This window comes from Marmota marmota, unplaced genomic scaffold (genome assembly GCF_001458135.2).
Source record: "Marmota marmota marmota unplaced genomic scaffold, marMar, whole genome shotgun sequence".
NCBI classification, from domain to species: domain Eukaryota; kingdom Metazoa; phylum Chordata; class Mammalia; order Rodentia; family Sciuridae; genus Marmota; species Marmota marmota.
This window is the reverse complement of record NW_026000208.1, coordinates 1,558,476-1,581,172: the sequence shown is the minus strand read 5'-3', so window position 1 is coordinate 1,581,172 and position 22,697 is coordinate 1,558,476.

Below are 22,697 nucleotides of genomic sequence, written 5' to 3'. Positions count from 1 at the left end.
CCCAAAGTCTCATGTGTTCATAGGTGGAGTTTTTGATAAGTGATTGGATCATGAGGGCTCTAACCCTATCAGTGAATTAATACATAATGCCTGAATGGAATACTGGGAGGTGGGTACTTGTTGGAGAATGTAGGTCACTGGGGCCATGCCTTAGGTTTGTCTTCTCCCTGGCCCCTTTCTCTCTTTCTCACTCCTTCTTTGCTTCTGGGCTTCAAAAGCTGAGAGTGGCTTCTTCCTTCATGCCCTCCTGCCATGATCTTCTACTTCATCAGAGTCCCAGAACAATGAAGCTGGCTAACTATGGACTAAAACCTCTGAAATTATCAACCAAAATAAACTTTTCCATCTTTAAGTCCTTTATGGCAGGTATTTTGGCCAAGGCAATGCAAAGCTGACTAATGCAATCTAGCAATGCAAAATGTATTCAGTCCATCTCCAAGAATCCCCAAGTCTGAGCAGTTGCAGCATTGCTTCATAGTCCAATCCAGTCTCTGAGACTTAAGGCAAACAGTTGTAAGTCCCTGTAAAAATAAGGAGAACAGGTACATACTTCTACAATACAATAGCTCAGGGTAAATATTGCCATTTTAAAAGGGAGAAATAGGTAACAGAGAAGTACTGGGAATACAGAAAGACCAAAACATAGGAGGACAAATATTACATTCTAATTTTCCATGTGTCTCATCCTGGGCACACTTTGGTGGAGTGTGAACTCCACCGTGTTAGGGATGCCCCATCTCTCTGTCCTGGCTGCCTGAAGCCTGTTTGGCCATTCTCTTAGGCAGCCTCTGTTTGCTATCTGCAGCTTGCCTTGATAGGCATTATATGTTCCTGGCATCTACAACTTTGTGGACCCTCCAATGCACCTCTGACTTCAATATCACAGTTTTACACAGTTCACGTTGTGTCACTGTATGTTGGAAGCATTGACTGGATTTTTGTTTTTATTTTTCAAGGCCTTACAGAAAAGAGTTTTTGTTCAGTCTCACAGAAGACTTTGGACTTGGGAGTTTTGAGCAATGCTGGAACTGTTAAAACTATATGATTCTTGGAGAAGAACTGAATGCATTTTGCTTTGTGAAATGGTTCTAGAAGCTGCTTTAAGGAACTATAGGCTTGCCACACACTACTTGTACAGAAGGTTTTGAAATAAGATTACACTTTTGTTCCTTTGAGACTGTGATGGGTGGAAATTTCTGAGATGCACTTAAGGCCTCTTTCCTGATATTCTGGTACAAAGTACTTGGTTTCCTTTTAATGGTGCTAGTTTATTTGGCAACTGTACTCTCCTTGGAAGCGCCTTTAAATATACTCCTTTTCTGGCCAAAATTTTTTTTCCAAGTTTCCACTCTGCTATTCATTGCTTTTGACACTCACTTTAAATCCAGGTAGATCCTTACTCTCACTCTAGTTGGCTGAATATTATATTGTCTTGAAATTTTCTTCACCAGATAAATTATCCAGTACCTTTAAACTCAGCCTTTCCAACAAAGTATGTGGGCATGGATATAATGCATTAAAATTCCAAGTATGACAAAGATGACCTCTAGTCCAATTCTGAATACAGTCCTTATTCCCATCCGAAACCTCATGAACATATCCTTTGTTGTCATATTCCTATCAACACTCTGGTGTTCTGAGTCTTCATCAAATTCACCCATTAAACTCTGCTTATATAATTTTAGGCATTCTCTATGCCACTTCTGCAAACTTTTCTGAACTCCACTCACAAACCAGTTACAAAGCCTTCTCTACATCATTTTAGGTAAAGTCACAGTAATGACCCCACAATTTAGTACCAATTATATGTGTAAGTTTTCTATTAATGTAAACAAATACCTTAGAACAATTAACTTAAAAAGAGAAAATATTTATTAAGGTTCACAGCTTCTGAGATTTTAGCCCCTGGCCAGTTGGCCATTCTTTTTGGGTGATTATCAAGGGAATTCATCCTGGAGGATATGGAGCAGAGGAAATCCTCACCTCTGGCAGCTGGGAAGCAAGGAATGAGAAATGAAGGAGTTATGGTTCAAATATCTCCTTCAAGGACAATATCCCCAGTGGATTAACTTTTTTCCACTAGGCCTACCACCCAAATTGTTCTCCATCTCCCAAAAGCATCACAGTCTGGCAATTAAACTATCAACACATGGTCCTTTGGGATACATGCAAGATCCTTTCTGCAATGCCTGGTTTCTACATTTTTATTTCTTGTCTTTGGAAGGAAGTTAATAGCCTAAACTACCATAGCCCACTATTTACCATAACTCTCTCTCTTGTTTTGGAGCTTGGTAATGTATAATATAATTCTGTAATGTGAATGTTAAAAGAATCCATGATACCAAAAATACTCTTGAGTAAGTCCAGAAAATTAAAATCACTTATCAGTTTTTTTTTCAAAGTTTTGAAGGCACAGTTGTCTTTAAAACATGAGACCAAGTTCACCCTGTACCAAGAATATACTCTCTTGAATGTAGAAATATTAAAATTTATGTTCCCTATAAGTGACAATTCTCAATATTGGCTTCTAATGTTCAGAAATCACATACCTGACAAAGTCTTTAGTGATTCCTATAGATACATGACTGGATAAAATTTGAAAATTTGGCTATGTGGGATTTGGGAAGCATTGCACATATCTTTGAAAAAAATGATTATTGACACTCAAACTGGTAACTTGATAATGTGAATTATGATGGGGAAGAAGTAAAAAGAGGAGGGTCCTTGGAGTTGATTTTGTCTTCCTGATACAAAATGTACTTGTGCATCTAATGGTTATTAGATACAATAGATGCTTTGCTATTCTCTACCTGCTTGTACATTTATCCTCTGAACACAAAAATTTGATTTGTTTTGTTCCAAATTACCACCTTAAATTTAAATTTTAAACCTTTTAAATGTTTTTATTAGTACATTATAGTTATACATAATATTGGGGTTAATTCTGACATAATCATACATGCATGGAATATAATTTGATAAAATTTAGTCCACAGTACTTTTACTTTTCTTCCTCTCCTCTCCCCGCCCCATATACCTTTATTTACTTTACTGGTCTTCCTTGTATCTACTTATAGTTTTTCTTTAAATTAGTGCTTTATAGATACACATAAAGATGAAATTCACTGTGGTATATTCAAATACATTCATAGCATAATTTGGTGAATTTAATTCTACAGTTCATCTTTTTTCCCTCTCTCTCCTCCCTCCCCCCTCAATCTCTGTCCTGTACTCCACTGGTCTCCTTTCATGGGAATTTCTCCACCCCTTTTCCCTCTTATCTTCAGATGAGAGAAAATACTCAACCTTTGATTTTCTGAGTCTGGCTTATTTTGCTTAGCATGTTTTCCAGTTCTATTCATTTACCATAAATGCCATAATTTCATTCTTAATTATGGATGAGTAAAACTCTATTGAGTATATATACCACATTTTCTTTATCCATTTATCTGTTGAAAGGTATCTGGGCTGCCTCCATGAATTGGCTTTTGTGAGTGGCAATGCTATAAATATTGATGTACTTATATCATTAAATGTGCTGATTTTAGTTTTTTTTTGATAAATACTAAAGAGTGGCATAGGCTAGGTTATATGGTAGTTTGATACCTAGAGAACACAAAAATAATCTGTACTATCTTTGCAACTTTCAATAAATGTATTTTGAAGTTGTTTCATATTTACTGGAAGTTGCAAAGATTGTATAGACTATTTTGTGTTCTCTAGTCTTATAACAGTAACATAATAGGGAACAATAGTCTGTATAAGAAAACTGAGAATTTGACAGTGTTACAAAATCATTGAACAAACTACAGACTTACTTAATATTTTGCCAAGTTTTCCACTAATGTCATTTTTCTGTTCAACAATCCAGTCCAGGACAGTACATTATGTTTATTGCTATGTTTAGTATTATTTTATAGTTGCATAAAAATTACCATCTAATTTAGTGAATAAAAATCTCATATGCTTATTACTTACCATTTTAGGGTCTGGAATCCTTAATTTGATGATGGTTATAGCTGAGGTGTCAACTGAAGTTTCCTCTAGGGAAGGATACCCTTCCATGCCATTTGATTGCTCTTAAGATTCAATTCTCTTCCCATGGCAACATGACTTATTGGTGAATTATTAAAAAAATGTTAAAGCATAAAAAATTATTTCTTTTTGCTAAGCTCTTTTCAAAAACAGAAACTAAAATCCAACCAAATGCCAGAGATGAGACAATCAATCCAGACCTCTAAAGAATTACTTCCTATCTTTCAAAACTCCTTAAAGAAAGAAAGAAACAAAAAGCATTAGTAGCAAGATGAGAAGAGACAATCTCCTAGTGTAGTGTATGAGGCCAGTTACCCCAATACCACAAGGACATTACAAGAAAAAAATTATACTCCAAGATGCCTTATGAATACAGAGGAAGAAATGCATTATAAAATATTATCCAAACAAGTTTTTAACATATAAAAAGTATTATTCACAATGACCAAGAGTATTTACCACAAAAATGCAAGTCTTGTTTAGCATATAAAATAATTATTGAAGTGAACTATAATAGTAGAATAAAAGACAAAAACCTATATGATCATTTCAAAAGATGAAGAAAAAGCTTTGACACATCCTAAGCCCATCCATGATAAAAAGATTCTACTAAATTAAGCAAAGAATAGAGTTTTGTTTTTTTAAGAAAAAGGTCAAACATGAAAAACTCAGATCACATCTTATGTTATTCTGAAAACTACAGAACTTTCCCTAGAAAGAAATAATACATTGATGTCTACCATTACCACTTCTATTGAACATTGTACTAGTTAGTACACTTAAAGCATAAAAATAAATACAAGACATTTAGATTGAAAGGAAGAAGATTCTCTCTTACCAAATGCATGGTTTTGTGTACAGACAATCCTAAGGATTTTAATAGAATCCTAAGGATTCTATTAAGGATTCTAATAAAATGTACTTAAAACAAACAAACAAAAAATAAAATTTAATAATGTTGCAATAACAATGTAATATACAAAAATCAATTCTACATATCAGCAATTGCCAAAAATGAAACTTGGAAAACAAGTCAATTTAAAATACCTTCAGTATGAAATAACAGGAAGAAAGCTATCAAAATTGGTGTAAAATATGTACTCTAAAATCTATAAAATATTTTGAAAGAAAAATAAAAATCCTAAACAATGTGGAAAAGCCATTGTGTATTAAACAAAAGACTTACTATTGTTAAGATTTCCAAATGTATCAACAAAGCCAATATAATCACTGTCAAAACCCAGCTGACGTTTTTTTTTTTTTTTGCCGGAATTGGTGGGTTTATTCTTAAACTCAAAAAATTAAAAAAAAGAAAAATGTAAGAGATCTAAAACAATCTTGAAAAGAAAAAAAAACATAATTGGAATACTAGACTATACTTCCTGATTCTAAAAGTTAAAATAGTAAAATAGTGCAATAGTAATCAAGGCATTGTTGTATTGGGAAGAGGATACACATACAGATCAATAGATTTGAGTGTCCAAAAATTAACCACTACACTTATGGTCAACTGCATTTACAAGGTTTCCAGGACAATACAATATGGGAAAAATATTTCTTAACAAATGTTGCTGGGACAAGTTGACAGCCACATGCAAAATAGACCTTTTCTTCAGACCATCTGCATAAATAATTCAAAATAGACCACAGACCTAAACGCAAGAGATAAAACTAAAAATTTCATAGAATAAATAGGATGCAGAGGTACAAGAGATGGATGAAAAAATAGCAAATATAATGATGAGATACTGTGTAATTCCAATTATATGACCTTTTGGAAAAGGCAAATTATAGAGATAGTAAAAAGAATAGTGTTACAAGGGGCTTGGAAGAGAAGAAGGGCAAATACTTGAAGTCTGGTAGATTTCTTCAGGGCAGTAAAATTATTCTGTGTTTACAAGTGGTATCATGTATGATGCCATCACATATGGCATCATATATGGAGAGCAAATGACACTGTTTCTCAAATTGTATAGAACATTTAGTATATAAAGGGTGAACCTAAATATATGTAAATGTAAAACCTTATTTATTAGGTTAGGGGATTCCAGAGATGAATGTTTAACAAATGCATGAAATGACCACTGAAGGGAGTAGGAGAAAAGGGAATGTAAATTACTAGACTGGTAACTTAGGAAATAAATGGAGATTCTGTCTAAAAATCAGAGGACTTGTACATAAGGACTCAACTTTAGTTAGCAAAGTGTTTTTCCATGGGGCTAAGGATGAACAATTCTGATAGCACTATGCATGTATTATATGATAGAATGATTAAAATAACAGTCAACTTCCTCACTGTTAGAATGGTAGGCTACATTGAAATAAATGAAAAAAAAGTAGACTGATTCTTGTGTTACTGGACTTGATTCCTGTGGTGCTAGAGGCCTTATTTAACTTAATATAGAAATATGAAGAAATATTTATAGACATTTTTACATGTGGTGGTTACTGTGTAGTGATATAATCTTTGTTCTATGAGCTGACAAGGCTTCTTATCGTAAGGTACACATTAGCAGGAAGTAGTGCAGATACCCAGGTCTTTGTGCCCAATTTTATTTTTTAATAAAAATGGTTAGGAATTCATGGAGAAATGGCAAATATTACTTCTGGCCAGGGAATTAACACAATTACTCTAGAGCACCTGGTAGCACAAGAAAGTAATAATATAGTAAACAAGAACATAATCAATCATACTGAATCATCAAACTGCAATGATATGGGTATTTCAAATGAATAAAGGAACCAACCGAAAGACCTTTTAATGATCAGTCCTGGAATAATTTGCACACCAATATAAATAACATAATAAGTTCAGTATAAAATAAATATCTTGACTTTTTCTTCTAAATTTGCATATCTAAATAAAATGTAAAGAAATCTGATTTTCTGATGAATATTTATAGCTTAAGAGATTTCAGCATATACAAGTATCCAAATTAAGAAAAAAACCCAAAAAAACAAGGGCTGGAGTGGTAGAGTTTAGTGATAGAGCACTTGCCTTGCAAGTGTGAGGCATTGGGTTCAATCCTAATACCACATTAAAAAATAATAAATAAATAACATAAAGGCATTGAGTCCATATACAACTAAAAATAATTTAAAAATAAGAAAAACACAACATCCCAAATAGAACCAACCTTTGCTTAAAAGCACGAGGAGGTGACTGCCTGCTGAAAATGATAAGGAGATACTAACTCTGCAAATAATAACCTAAGGTATAAAACTGGGGTAACTTAGTTTGGCAAGTATAAGCATGCATGCATACACACACTCACACACACACACAAAAAAAACTAACAATAAGAAATTTAGGTGGGTAACTGTGTTAATCAGCTTCTGCTATTTTAACAAATACCCGAGAGAATCAACATATAAAGGGAATGTTTCTACTTTAGAATATGGTTATGCAATCGATTGGCCCCATTGCTTTTGGTCTGTGGTGAGGCAACACATAATAGCAGCAGGATATGGCAAAGCGAAGCCTGTTTATCTCAAGACTGAGGCATGAAAAAAGAAAGATAATAGGTTTGAGTCCTATAATCCTCTTGAGGGACTTGCCCAAATGACCAGAAAACCTCCCCATAGGCCCCACTTCTCAAAGTTTCCCAGTACCTTCCAACAGCACTAAGCTGGGGACTAAGTCTTTTAACACATAGGCTGTTAGGAAGACATCCATGGCAGAAACTATTGCTATGCACATAATGTAAAACAGGGCAGAAGAATAAAAATGCAGGTAATACATGATATGCTATGATGCACCTGAGAAAAGCACAAGGATTACAGGACAATATGAAATAACATGTAAGAGGACCCACAGGCAAAGATATGTGAACATGTGCATATCCATGGAGAAAATTGTGCACTTGATCAGGGTCCAGTTGCTCCATGCCCTGCCATTTCTGCCCCTGAAATCTTCACATATAACTGTTCCTAGCTATTAAAATCCACTGGCTTCTTCACATGTCCTGGCCTGCACATGAGCACACTATTCCCTTCCTTTTCCCTCACCTCTGCTTGACTCACTGCTTCTCCCTCTTCAGAATATCCTCCCTCTAGTGCTTCACCTTCAAGAGAATCTCCTTGTCCTTCCCATCCCAGATCTGATGCTGGCCTCTGAGTTCCGAGTTCAGTTCTTCCTCCTGTACTGTAGGATTTCTGTTAAGTTTTGTGAATCCTCGATAGACTGAAATTTCAAAATATGAATTGTCTATGCTATTCCCCTGACAGCCCCACACAATTAGTGGACAAAGAGTAATGAAGAAGATTCTCCTTAATATTGCATATCACATATGAATTAATTAATATCAAACTTTTCACCTACAGTCTACCTACTTTCCAATAAACTTCAATATCATTCTCATGATTAAATAAATCTTGAATATTAACAAATTTATTTTGCTTCATACTATTCTCTGGACAAGGCATAAACCCTCTCAGCCTCTTCTCTGACCTCTCCATTCTCAATCTAATGTGACGACCCTCTGATGAACCAAGATGCTTCTCACCTGATCTGCATGACTTCTTTCCTCTGGAAAATTTTCTGTTTTTCCAGATAAGCTCTATTAATTTGAATTTCTTCATATATATTTCAAACCCTTATTACTCTATTTTACCAATTTTACTGTGTATGTGTGTGCACACATGCATGTGTTTGTATGTATTCATGTTTTATCCCAAGTGCTATTATCTTGTCAGCAGCTATGACATGGTTTTTATTGTCTGCACTTGGATGAACTTGCCCGAAACCTTTTATTTTCACCTTCTGGTAAGATTTATCAGTGTCAACATGTGCTGAATTGATGTCGAGAAGAAAGGTGGGAATTGTGTAGCCAATGGCCCAGCCTCTGCTATTAAGAAGATTTTATTGTTATAAGTCTTTGTGCCACAGATGATGATGATAATTCAGGCACTGGATCAAAATATGATTTAGGTACATATATGAATACACCACAGTGAATCTCAATATCATGTATGGCCACAAGACTGGGATCCTAATTAGAATAAGATATATTCCATCAAAATAGATTATACCATTATGTATAACTAAAAAGAACAAATAAATATAAACAGAACAAAACATAAAAGCCCACAAAATATGATTCAGAACAATCAGAAACTGAATGTCAAGATATTGGTGAACTGGTTTCACACTTTTTTTGTAATTAAAGCTATGCCTTGATTATTCTAGAAGTTTTTTCCTTTAGGTTCATCTACAGCTTTAATTAATTGCCATACAGTGGAGGCCCAACATTAAGACTCCTACAGTTACTCAGTAGAGAGCAATACTTACTTCCCCTAAAGGAAAAGTAAGCTCTTCCCTAAAGGAAAAGTAAGAATAGCTTTACATTCCATGAAAATTAAATAGTCTATAAAATTTACATAGTGAAGTACACAGATAAGATGATTCCAAATTTAAAACTAGGTCTTCTGGGTAAACAATAGAAAATGGTTCCAAATTTAAAACTAGGTCTTCTGGGTAAACAATAGATAAATGTTTATTTTTCTTTCAATGATTATTATGTTCTGCTTTTATAAATTGAAAACTATTTGAATTATTTCATAATTTACTAAGTTTTTCGGATAGTATAACAAGATCAGGCAAAATTAGGCAAATTAGGTCCTATATGGGTGGTTCAACCTACTTATATTTTTGATTTCCTAAATTTTTTCGGTTACATCCCCTACCCTTTTTTGTATTTTATTTAGAGAGAAGGTCTCACTGAGTTGCTTAGGGCCTTGTTAAGTTACTGAGGCTGGCTTTGAATTTGTGATCCTCCTGCCTCAGCCTCCCAAGCTGCTGGAATTACAGGCATGTGCCACAACACCAACAATTTATTAAATTTCTAAGAATAGCCATTCATCCTTGGGCTTGCTGCAAAATGGCCATTTCATATAAATGCTTCTTTCTTTTTGCAATCGGCAATACAATGAAAGGGTTGAAGTTGAAGTTCATAAAAATGACTTTGCCTTGTGTTTTTGCCTTTTTCCTCTGGATTGCTTCCAAAATTCTATGAGTCATGATGGCACATAGCAGTCATCTGTATGGGAAAGGGCATGATTAATGTCCCACTTTTTTCCATTTGATGTGGAAAAAGTCTCGTGTACCATTCTTGTAAGCTTCCAGTTGGCAATATGAAGGATTTTTAGGAGAATTGTGGATGGAATCACAGATAAAGGTCGAGAAGTAAAGAGCAGGTTTTCATTTATATGAATTTTGGGGATTCAAAAATAAAATTTGTAAATATAAAGAAATTCAAAGTATATGGCATTGAAGCCAAAATCCATGACTTCAGCTGGATCTGGCAAAACAAATGCTCATTTATTAATCTGGAGTAAAAGTACCCTAAATCATCAGTGTGCTTGGTCTGTTGGTTACTTACATCTCAAGAACCTTAATTACACCGAAGAATTTTTACACTATCAGATTTAAGACATCATTATTTTTGTAGCAGATACTTGCTCTTAAATCTTAGATAAGCATCCTGTGGGAATCTTCCTTCTCCAGAATATGTGTTCCTCTGAACACAGCCATGCTAATATGAATGCCCTCTTCACTGAAGGCCCTACATAAATCCTAGTTTGTTTGTTGGGCCCCTGAATTGTTTATGCCCTCTTCTTGCTTTGGTATTCTGGTTCAACCAATGTCGAGGAATCTCATCTCCACTAGACAGAACATGTAGCATCTACTCATATATAAAATGTGTTAGAAGAGTGTCAAAGCTTCAGACTAAAAATGGGCATTAAAGATCAGCTCAGTAATAGGAAGGTGGGTAAATTATTGATTAAAGAAAATGAAAATCTCAAATTCATATATTCAAAAAATTTTAAATATTGTGCAAGTTCATAAAAGAAAATTTAAAAGGTTGCAATTTTCTTTCAACAAGCCAATGTTTTATGTGTTGCCAAGAGCACATTTCCATTTTTAAAATTTTATTGTAAATTTCATTTTAATAATCACTCATCAAAGTAAAAAAATAAATAGATGTTGTATGCATTTACTGAAATGGAAATGCCATGTAAATATTTAAAAATATAATAAATATGATAATTATAGACTGAAGTCAATGTCCACATCTTTTGAGTACAGAGAAAAATCAAATAACATAATAAAGTTCATGCCTGTATATTAACAAAATAGCTGGTCCCTGGATTCAAAATGAAAGTTTTATTTTTCTATCTCTAAACAGTGATGATTTGGAGAACCTTTCACAATTTCAGCAAACCACATCATATTAGGAAAATACTGCCACTCTTTTTAAGCATGAGTTTCTGAGCAAATTTGGTATTCTGATTCCCATAAATGTCTGTCTCTCTCTTCTTTTAAGTTAAAGATATTTCAGAGGAAATTTCTGAAAAACACTGAAACAGAGAATGTTTAACATTTATCTTCCTGAATACAAATGGTATTGCCATTTGATTTAGGAAGAATAATTTCAGAAAAGATTAAATTAATTAGAAATAATTTTTTGAAAGATAATTATGAGTATATTTAAACAGAGTAATGACAGGCATTAGTATGAAAAAAAAAACCTATGAATTTTGCTGATGTTATGTACACCCCCAAAACTAACTGTATGCAAAAGTACAAAAGACATGTGGACAATACAACAAAAAAGTGAAATTTAAAAATCACAAGGGAACCCCACTGATATGTATAGTGCACACGAATGGCAAAAAAGAACAAGTGAGCATGGTAAACCACACACATGCTGGGTTATTAAGTGCCTGTAGAAGAAGCAATCAGGGCTTTCTAACATGATCTTTCCCTGTTCATGTTTTTGATGGTTTAGAAAGTTCTTGAGACACCACAAACCAGATAGTAAAATCAGGAAGTATAAGACTAGTTGAAATTCACTGAATATATGTTGTAAATAAATAAAGTGGAGTGTAGTGTGGAAACTGCCTAAGATGCAGAATATATTATAAATATAAGCATCAATATCAATGTTCTAAAATTCTATATCCTTCCTCTATATAGAAGATACAGCTAGGAATATTGGCATAGGTGCAAAGAATGCAGGTTTTCCCTCTCCTTTTATATTACAGATGAGATGAGGGTTGAGAAGAAAGGATTCTTTAGGGAAAATTTTGTGTTACATTTTTTTTCATAGGCTGGGTTTGTGCCTCAGTGGTAGAGCACTTGCCTAATATGTGTGAAGCACTGGGTTTGATTCTCAGCACTGCAAATAAATAAATGAATAAAATAAAGGTCCATCAACAACTAAAGATACATTTAAATTTTTTTTTCTTACTAAGACAGTGTGGTATTTGCACAAATATAGAGAGATGAAGCAATGAGGGGAAAGAGGAGAGAGTTCAAAGTCAGACTCAGGCATATACAATCAAATTATTCATAAGAAAGATTAACAGAGAAATCATGAATTAAAATAAAGTATTCCAGCATATTGAATACTCACTAGAGCAATAACATCTACCTTTAAACTCACATATTATACACAAAAGCAATTTCAGGTGGATCATAGTCCTGAAAAATTTAATATATCACAGTGAATTTAATTTCAGAAAATAACCTCAGGGTCATGAGGTAGTGTAAGATTTATGATTTATAGAATTATAGTGTATTTACCATGTAAGAGAAAAGGCACTGTCATATTATCCCATCCCTTTATTTTAAGACAGTGTCTTACCAAGATGCTGAGGCTGGTCTTGAACTTGTGGTCTTTCTGCCTTGGCCTCTTAACTTACTGGGATTATAGGCATGTGCCACCACAAATGGAAAAAACAGTGGTTGATAAGACACTGGAGACAAACTGAGTAGAGCTCAAGTTCTATTCCTTTCTTATAGGACTTTTGCTAGATTTGGAACTAGATGATGTTAATGGTAATAGTGCCTGCCTCTTTAGAAACAGAAAACAAATTAATAATGCATAAAGCATGTAAACTAAGAAGAGGTCTACATTAACATAAATTTTTTATTTGCTGATTTTAGTTATTGCAAAGTATATCATATGAATTAATTGTAAATTTGCATAATTATTTTTAATAAGATTTTTAAAATATTTTTTTTAGTTGTAGTTGGACACAATACCTTTATTTTATTTATTTATTTTTATATGGTGCTGAGGATTGAACCCAGTGCCTCACACACGCTTGGCAAGCACTCTACCATGGAGCCAAAACCCCAGCCTTTAAAATGAATAATTATACTATGTCTCTATGAAAGAACAAAATAATTGATCAACTATGACACAATTAGTCCTTAAAAATTTTACCTCATAATTATAAAATATCTCTTTCGAATTTTTGAGCAAATGTGTATACTTGTCTTATATCATTCCTATGATTTAAGTGGAAAACAGAAGCAAAAGAAAATCAAACAGATATTTTAAAATTTCTCTCCTTTCAATAAGATTTTTCTGAATAACTTTTCTACTCAGTGTGTTTGTGATTTTTCCCACATTATCATCATCTTTGCTAATCAGAAGCTTTCCTAAGGCCATCTTTCTTGAGAGTCCTAAGCTATTCTCCGTGAAAAGATCTTTACAATCACTAATATCCCATCTGCAGGTTTTGATGTTGATGATATCACTGATATCACTAGAAGGAAACAGGGGAAGGTTTTCAGATAGAATTCATGTGTGTTTACAGGATGACAACAACATAACTTTCCTCTGACCAACAGTGTTTTGATATGATTAATCGGTTTTTTTGGCATGATTAATTTTGAGATGTATATTTTCTTGAAAGATGTAGAAAAATGAATTACAGCAAAAGCGGAATAGACCTTGGGGGCTGGGATTGCGGCTCAGTGGTAGAGCACTTGTGAAGTGTATTGAAGCACTGGTTTCAATCCTCAGCACCAACCATATATAAATAAATAAAATAAAGGCCCATTAACAACTAAAAAAAAGTGGAATAGACCATTTTTCTCTTTCACAGTCCACTCCTCACCAAGAAATCATGTGGCTCACCTGTTTTCTGATCTACTATTGAGGGAACATGGCTAAATACAGTTTCATATACATCAACCAATTCTATATAGCTTCTAGGTAGGGAGTACATTATGAAAATTATTACAGAACTACTCAAATTCCTATTTTAAAAATTGTAGTGAATTTTCATATCATATTATCTCAGCATACATTGAATATACGTTCAACTTGCTCAAAGCAGAAGCTTGGTTTAGCTGTCCAGGATATACTTTTCACTTCTCTACCCCTTCCTGTTTACTCAATGGGGAAGATCTGGAATCTACCTTACACAGTCATCTCCTGGATGATTCCTCTGAGACAGCTAGATACTATACTTGACTTGTTCCACTGATCTCTGCCTTCACCTGTTCAGCAATGTGACAACTTCTTGGGTCATAGATTGACTCCACAGAAACCCTCTCATTAGAACTCCCCTTTAGAAACCAGCATAAGTAATACTCTAGGCTCCAGTAAAGCCTTTATCCCAATGGTCACTCATGTTGTGTCCTTATGTTTCTGCCATTATATGCTGGTTGTGGGTCTGTCTAGGAGTGCTCCCCTCTTCCCATTGGCCCACTTTTGCCCTAAGATTTGTAGGTAACACAATACTTTCATTATTTTCTGTTTTGTTGAGTTGCTTCATTTGTGTCTTATCACTTAAAAATTTTAGCTCATAATTCGTGAAAATATAACGTTTGTCTGAAAGTGTCTCACTTGAACCTATTTTTTTTCCTATATAAGGATATATCAGAGAGTCACTGTATTTTTAGGAATAAGCAGAGTACATATCAAATAAAAACCACAGGACATCTGTGAATAAAAACAAGTGTCCTGTGAGAGAAATACATGATCAGGGACCAGACACTTAGGTATTAGGTTGTCAACTAAGAGAAAGAAGTACCCTGTGAAACATCTGGAAACAACTCTCCTATAATCCTGCCCAGGCAGGGCTGAAGTTTATATCTACCATCCAGAAAGTTACTTTAAGAGCACACTAAAAATATAAAACACACAAACTTTGTGTAGAGGTAACTTTATAAGCTACGTTTCAAAAATACATTGAGAAATAAAATAGAAATGGCAAGGAGGTAATTTAAAGTTTGTACTAGAGGACTAGATCTCAGAAAGATGAACAACATTCCCTGTAATCTGCATTCCACATTAAATTCTTCAATCCATAGCATTTGTATATTTCTCTTTCCTTCTTTCCTATCCATCTTTGTAATTACAGGGATAATGATTATACAAATCACTTTATCATCCGTTACTGAAGAAAGTAGGGGAATTATGGTTTTCATAAAATGTTTTGCTCTGCTCCTTTGCTCACCGTTTCAGTACTTGTAAATTGAAATGGGCTTTGTTGAATATATGCAATGAAGAAGAAAATCATATGGCTTACAGTTTAGGATTTTGAATTTATCTGCTCAATTAACAGTAAGTTGTGATCTGAACTATATGTGACTTAATCACTGACCATTCTCTTGTATTCAGGAAGACATTGGTGACAATATGATTTATGTTTTGGGATGAGGTCAGATATTGATAGGCTTGCAATGGCAAATTTCTGAGAAGTAAGATGGCCAAGTTAGCCTCAGTGAATTCTACTTACAGATTGTGTAGTATGTTGTAAGAAAGGAAATCTTCTGTGCCATTAGAGAGTTATGCTTGGGAACTCAGTACTCAGCTCAGTGTCCTTCCTGCCTGTGAAATCATGTTAATAGTTCCATGCTTATCACCTGTTTTCTCTTAATTATGAGCCCTTAGAACTCATTGACACTTCTGCCTTCTTGAGATGCATCACACCTTGTCCATATCTACAGTTTTATTCATGTCCTGTCAAGACTTTTTTATGCTTTCTTAATTTGTTGAATTATATCCACAATATAAATCACGATAGGTTATAAGGTATTTATTTAATTTAAAATAAAAAGGTTATTTGACAAGACACTCTAGAGATGTCTGCTATAATAAAATGAATAGAATAATGCTTCATTTTTTTTAAAGAGAGAGTGAGAGAGGGAGAGAGAGAGAAAGAGAGAATTTTAATATTTAATTTTTTAGTTATCGGCGGACACAACATCTTTGTTTGTATGTGGTGCTGAGGATCGAACCTGGGCCGCACGCATGCCAGGTGAGTGTGCTACCCCTTGAGCCACATCCCCAGCCCGAATAATGCTTCATTTTTTAAGATACTGACTTAAAAAGGCTATCTTATTTCACGGAGCATAGTATGAGCTGAGTGGTGAGAGTGAGAAGGACTTGAATTACAAATATTCTAAATTGTCATACCTAAATACCTGCTATCCTGATCTCAGAGGTCCATGACAGCTATTTCTCTCACTCCATGACCCTAGGCCACAAGAGATAATTTTCTTAATGAAGTTATGAACATGGGATGGTCCAAGACTATGGACCATACAGGCAGGAGTGTTGATTTTGTGGATATTCACAGAATGCAGTGTGCAGTCCCATGTCTTTGCAGGTTTTGTAGACATAGTTCCTGGACTCAGTCCTGGCGCTGCTCTGCAGAGAGATGTCGCTATGCAGAAGGGGGCTGTGTGTGGTGACTGGGAAGTCCTCCCAGTTGTGGGATATCTTGTTTATCCAGCACACATACAGAATATTCATTCATCTGCATCCATCTCTTAGATCACTGTGTGGAGAACTGAGGATGTCTTATAATCTGATACTTCTTTTATGTTTTATTTTTAATCAGTTTTTGTATCCCTGCACAATTATCATTAACGTACCTTCACTTTGTAAATACCTGGTATATAAAACTTCACTTGCAGATCTGTGTAAGATGGATTGTCCTAAACCTCCATGTTTGTAATATTTTTGTACCCAGCTCACATGCTACCAAGTCTTTAACCAAGAACACTATTAGTGAATGCACTAATTTTTGTTCTTGGCCATGGATAACAGAATTACAGAATGTGAGAGTCAACAAAAATACATGGTCCCAAAGAATTCTCAATGAAGTCTCTAGAAAGAAAAGAACTCAATTATCACAGGTTTCTCTCAAACACTTGAAAGTACATTTGTCTTTTAAAAACTTGAAGAATAAAACCCTGTACCAAGAAAAATACACTGCTGAAAGCAGAAATGTGATCTTATTTTCCCTGTCTAGACATTTTATAATCTTGACCTGTAAGTCCAGAACTTATGTTTTCTTTTTTTAATATTTATTTTTTAGTTATAGGTGGGTACAATATCTTTATTTTATTTTTACATGATGCTAGGATCAAACCCAGTGCCTCATGAATGCTAGGTGAGTGCTCTACCTCTGAGCCACAACCCAAGCCCCTAGAACTTATGTTTTCTAAAAGGGTTTTGGTGAGATCCTACAGGTACACAGCCAGACGTTGTCTGGAAATGGAGCCATCTTGGGCATGCCAGGCTCAGTTACTTATCTTTGAAGAAGTGGTTACTGACATGCAAGCTGATGGTGGGTAATAGGGAGTCTGATGGTGAGGAAGAAAAAGGAGGAGAGATGTACATAAATGAAAGTACTACAGTGAATCTCAGCATCATATATACCCACAAGGCCGTAATTAAAAAAAAAAAAAAAGAAAGAAAACTGTACCACAATTTCTTTCTCCATTCATCTGTTGAAGGGCCCAGAAATGAAGAATATCATGCTAAGCAAAATAAGAAAAAGGCTAAATGTTTTCTCTGATATGTAGATGCTAATTCACAATAAGGGATGGGGGGAGAATAGAGGTACTTTGGATTAGACAGAGGGAAATGAAGGGAGGGGAGGGGGGTATGGGGGTAGGAATGATAGTAGAATGCATTGGACATTATGACCCTATGTACATATATGATTACATGACCTGTGTGATTCTACATCATGTACAACCAGAAGAATGAGAAGTTATATTCCATTTATGTATGTTGTATCAAAATGAATTCCACTGTCATGTATAACTAATTATAATAAATTAAAAATTTAAATAATAAAACTATAGGTAAATAGCACAATGATCATTAGAGGGAAGTAAACAGGGGAGGGAGGAAGGAAGGGAAAGGGGAAGTGCTGGGGACTAAAATAGAACAAATTATATTCCATACTTTTATAATTATGTCAAAATAAATCCTATTTCATATATAACTAAAAATAATCAATAAAAAGAAAGAAAGCCAATTCTAGGAACTTGATGGTATCTTCCTGAAAAAGGTTAACCTGTGTTTGGAAAGGTGGATAGATAAGCAAGCTGCTTTGCTATATTCTCCCTACACATTCATTTATCCATGGACCAAGATTTGTTGTTTTTGTTTTGATGCTTCTTTTTATACCAAAATAAAAATCTTAAAACATTTTCATTTTGAAATAATTTTAGTTTAACAAAAATTTGCAAAGACAATGGAAAGAGTTTTATAAAACAGTGCCTGTAATGGTAAATTTTACATACCTGTAGTATATTTCTGAAAACAAACTGACAGTGGTACAAAATTATTAGCTGAAGCACTGACTTTCTTTAATTTTCACTGATGTGGCATTTTTATGTTCAAGGGATCTAATTCAATATGCCACATTACATTTTTGTGGTTGAATATATTATTTTGGTGTGTAACAAATTATCACATAGCTCAGTGGCTCAATACCACATACATTACTCAGTTTCTTTGGGACATGAACCAGATGTGCATGTCGGAGGATATGGAGGACTCTACTGAATGTTCACCTGGGAATGTATTCCCTCTTGAGCTCACGGGAGAGTTGCTAGGAATTCATACCTTGCACAGTTTGAGATGACTTTACTAGTGAGTCACTCCAAATTTTTGAAGAATTAATAACAACTACTCAATAACATTTCTTCTATGAAGAAAAAATGCAATTTCTAATGCATTCTATGTCAATTTGCCCTGATGCCATATCTAGACAAAACATTACAAGAAAGGAAAATTACAGAATGGTATGCCTTGTAAAAAAACAGAGACAAACATCCTCAAAAAGCAGATAAATATGTGTAACCCAATTTAAAACACAATGTATACACGTGTCAAAATTTTCAATGTAATCCATTAATATGTACAATACCTAATGTTTCTATAAATCACTTAAGAATTTTAAAAGTTTAAAATCCTCAATGTAATAGAAAAAAAACCCCACTAATGTGAAAATAATTGCATACTATGAATAAGGATAGTTATGCCAGGAATACTAAGAAATTCAATGCATGAGAAAAAAAGTTTATTGCCCTAAATTAATAGAATGAAGAATCCAAATCATATAATCATCTTAAAAAATGCAGAATAAGCACTTGGCAATCCAAAACCCTTTCATGATAGAAGCATGAAACAAATTTGGCATGAAAGGAAATTTGTTTTTTCACTTAACAAGGGCATTGATAAAAACTCAGTTGACATTAAAAATTCTACTGAAAGGCTCAGTAATTTCCCCAGATTAGAAAAAAAAAAAAGGATACTCTCTTTTAAATTCCTATTCACTATCATACTGGAAGGTTTAGTGAGGGTAAGTGGGCTAGAAAAATAAATAAAGCACATACAAATCAGAAAGGAAGTCAAACGTCTGTCTGTAAATGATAAGGTCTTGTGTACATAAAACAACAAATATTCTGCTAAAATAAATGAAAACATATTGAGTAATATTTCAGTGCACAATGTCAATATATTATCAATTAACAATCTAAAAATGAAAGAAAATAAGCTCATCTAAATATCATTAAAAAGGAAATATACTTGGAGAAAATGTATTGAAAGAAATTTAAGAAATTCTAAATAGATTAGAAAGAAATTCTGTGTTCACTGATGAGATGCTTAATATCATTAAGATGACAAAAATTGTCCAAAATTAACCCTTACGTTTAGTTACCCATTTTTAACTGATGTTACAAGGTTGCCAGGATAATTCAATATGGAAAAACAGTTTTTCAACAAATGTTTTTGGCATAAATAGATATGCATATGCAAAATTGAACTCCTCTCATTCCATGAACAAAGTTCACTTAAAATGCATAGTCCTTAATGTAAGGTGCAAAACTTTCATATATACTTATGTGTTTGTGTTTGTATATATGTATATAAACAAATCTGTATATGTACATATACATATTTTCAATGTATTTATGTTCATATCTTTAGTGACTCAGTAGTCATCTTTACTAGTACATATATATGTATACAAATAAAATATACATATATATGTATGTGTGTGTATCTCTCTCACATGCTCGCTCAATCTGTCTCTACATACACACACACATACACATATATTTGGAAGTTCCCAAGGAGGAATGCAAATGAAGTAAGTATTATAAATATATGTGATAACCTTATTGAAGGAAGTAGAAGAATAGGGCCTACAATACATATAATTTACAAAACTAGTGAATAGTTAAGTCTAAAGATCACAGGACCTGTATACAGGCATTGCACTTCAGTTAGTAGAGTTGTTTCCCATTGGTGTATATATTACCAACTTTATTTTGGAATGGAATAATTAAATAAATGAAGCCAACTTTCTTACTGTTAGGATGTGGGTTATGTGCAAATAACTGGGAATAGGTAGATTATCATGTGGTATTTGATTAGGTCATGTGATGCTGGTGTTAGTAGGAATTGATGTTTAACTTAATATAAATACATATGGACATATGTAAAATATTTATAGATATGTGTGTATGTGTATGTATACATAAATATATTTGTTTGCTCTATTAGCTGACATGGTTTTGAATCAATAGATTCCTAATCTGTATTCCTTATTTCCACCTGGACAATTTTCCTTTCTTAAACCAAGTTTTAACTGTTATTCTATAAGATTTAGATCTGTTAATTTAGGTCCCTTTATCTAAATATTTTGAGATCCTTATTACTCTATTTCACTACTTTTACTATGTAGGGGTGTGTGTGTGTGTGTGTGTGTGTGTTATCTATCAGTCTTCCTGCCACTGAGGGTGATGTGAACTGTAGCCATGAATCTGGATCAAAATCTGATTCAGGACAATCAGAAACTCAATGTTAAGGTATTCATGAATTAATTTCTTAATCAGTTTCAGTGCTGTCCTATTATTATGTAAATTATTTTTTTGCCTTTATTATTTTAGAAGGGGTTTTCTTTAGGTCTATCTAAATTTTTTTTAAACATTTATTTTTTATTTTTAGGTGAACACATACCTTTATTTTATTTTTTTATTTTTAATTGGTGCTTAGTATTGAACCCAGTGCCTCACACATGTTAGAAAAGTGCTCTACCCTTGAGCCACAACCTCAGGCCCCATCTAAATTTTAATTAATATACAGCGGATGACCCACAGACTTTTACAGACAGTGTGTATAGATGTATTCTAACCTTCCTTCTAGTATTACAAATGCCTGTTCACTTGTCTCTCTTGCTCTGTGACTCCTATTGTTCCTTATTTACCTTAGTATTGTCTACTAGAATTATAAAGTAAGGGGTACAGTAATTTCAAAAGGAATGAAACAAGATTTAATGAAGAAAAAGATGGATTTATTTCATCATATAAAAAACAAAAATTGGAAAATATTTAAATCTATGGCATGTAGGGCACTATGCATGGAACAAAGAACGTTGAGACCTGAGAGATGGCAAATGATGACTGGCCCTCCTATTGCTTTAGTTCAGTGTTTCCAGAGTGTCCAGGTTATAGTTATGGGTTTTGGAAGACACTCTGAAGTGTAGAGGCAGAACTTGGAGTCTGGAGAACAAGTTGCCTGATTTCAATAAGACATTCTCCATGGACAGGTGATTAAAAGGGGAGAGAGTAGCCATGAAAGCTATTATATACACACTGTGTTACTATGTGCTATCATTCTTTTACTGAGCTATATATAGGTCATAGAATTTTGAAGAAATTCCAGACCAAAATGGGAAAAGTCATTTGAATAAACTTGGCCCTCAACTTTCAATCTTACTTCTGACTGCAAAAGGACAAAGTCATGATATAATCATCTTTCAACTCAAGAAAATGAAGGAAATGATATGTGTAAGTATGGTGGACATGAATTTCTACATGAATATCCAGCTTGATTCAAATTTGGGAAACATCTTGCCTTTATGCTTCACTATATAAATTCTAGGAGAAGGAAGATGGCGGCGAGGGGAGTGCATTACCCCCATGTGCTGCTTCACTGTGTGGGAGTATGACAAGTCAGGACGGCTAAAGGATATCTTGTTAGGAATTTCCAGCAATAGTGGGGTGCTCCGGAACCTGGAGGAAGGATTTCCATCGCACGAGGATCGGCTACGGGGACTCAAACGCGAGAGGTTTGTCGCACGGAGGGTAACACTGCTTATTCAGCAAATCGCCCCGCGGCTAGAGTCTGCAGCGCGCGCTGGGATAGAGACGCAGGGTTACAGCGCTGCAGTTTCTGCCAGCCGCGCAAGCACCGTACTCAGGGCTGAATTCTGGGTTCGAGACGGGGGAAGGAAGCGGTCCATCTCGGTTCTCCACACCGGTCAGACCACAGAGGAGGCCAGCAGCCACCATGTTGGTAAACTGACGTCACCTTCCCTGTTTTCGACTGACGGCAGCTCATTCAGCCATAGATCAGGTAATTTCAGGCTGCAATTCGCCTGCGGCTTGCAGACAGATTGCTAGGGTTCAGCGCCTGGGTGCTTCTTAGAACCTGAGCTTATCGGAGCGAACACCGAGCGCGGGGCGGCTGAGTTCCGGCTCCCGGAACAGTCCCGCGGAGCCTGTGGAGGCTGCTTCTTGGACCCTGCTCCTATCAGAGCATACA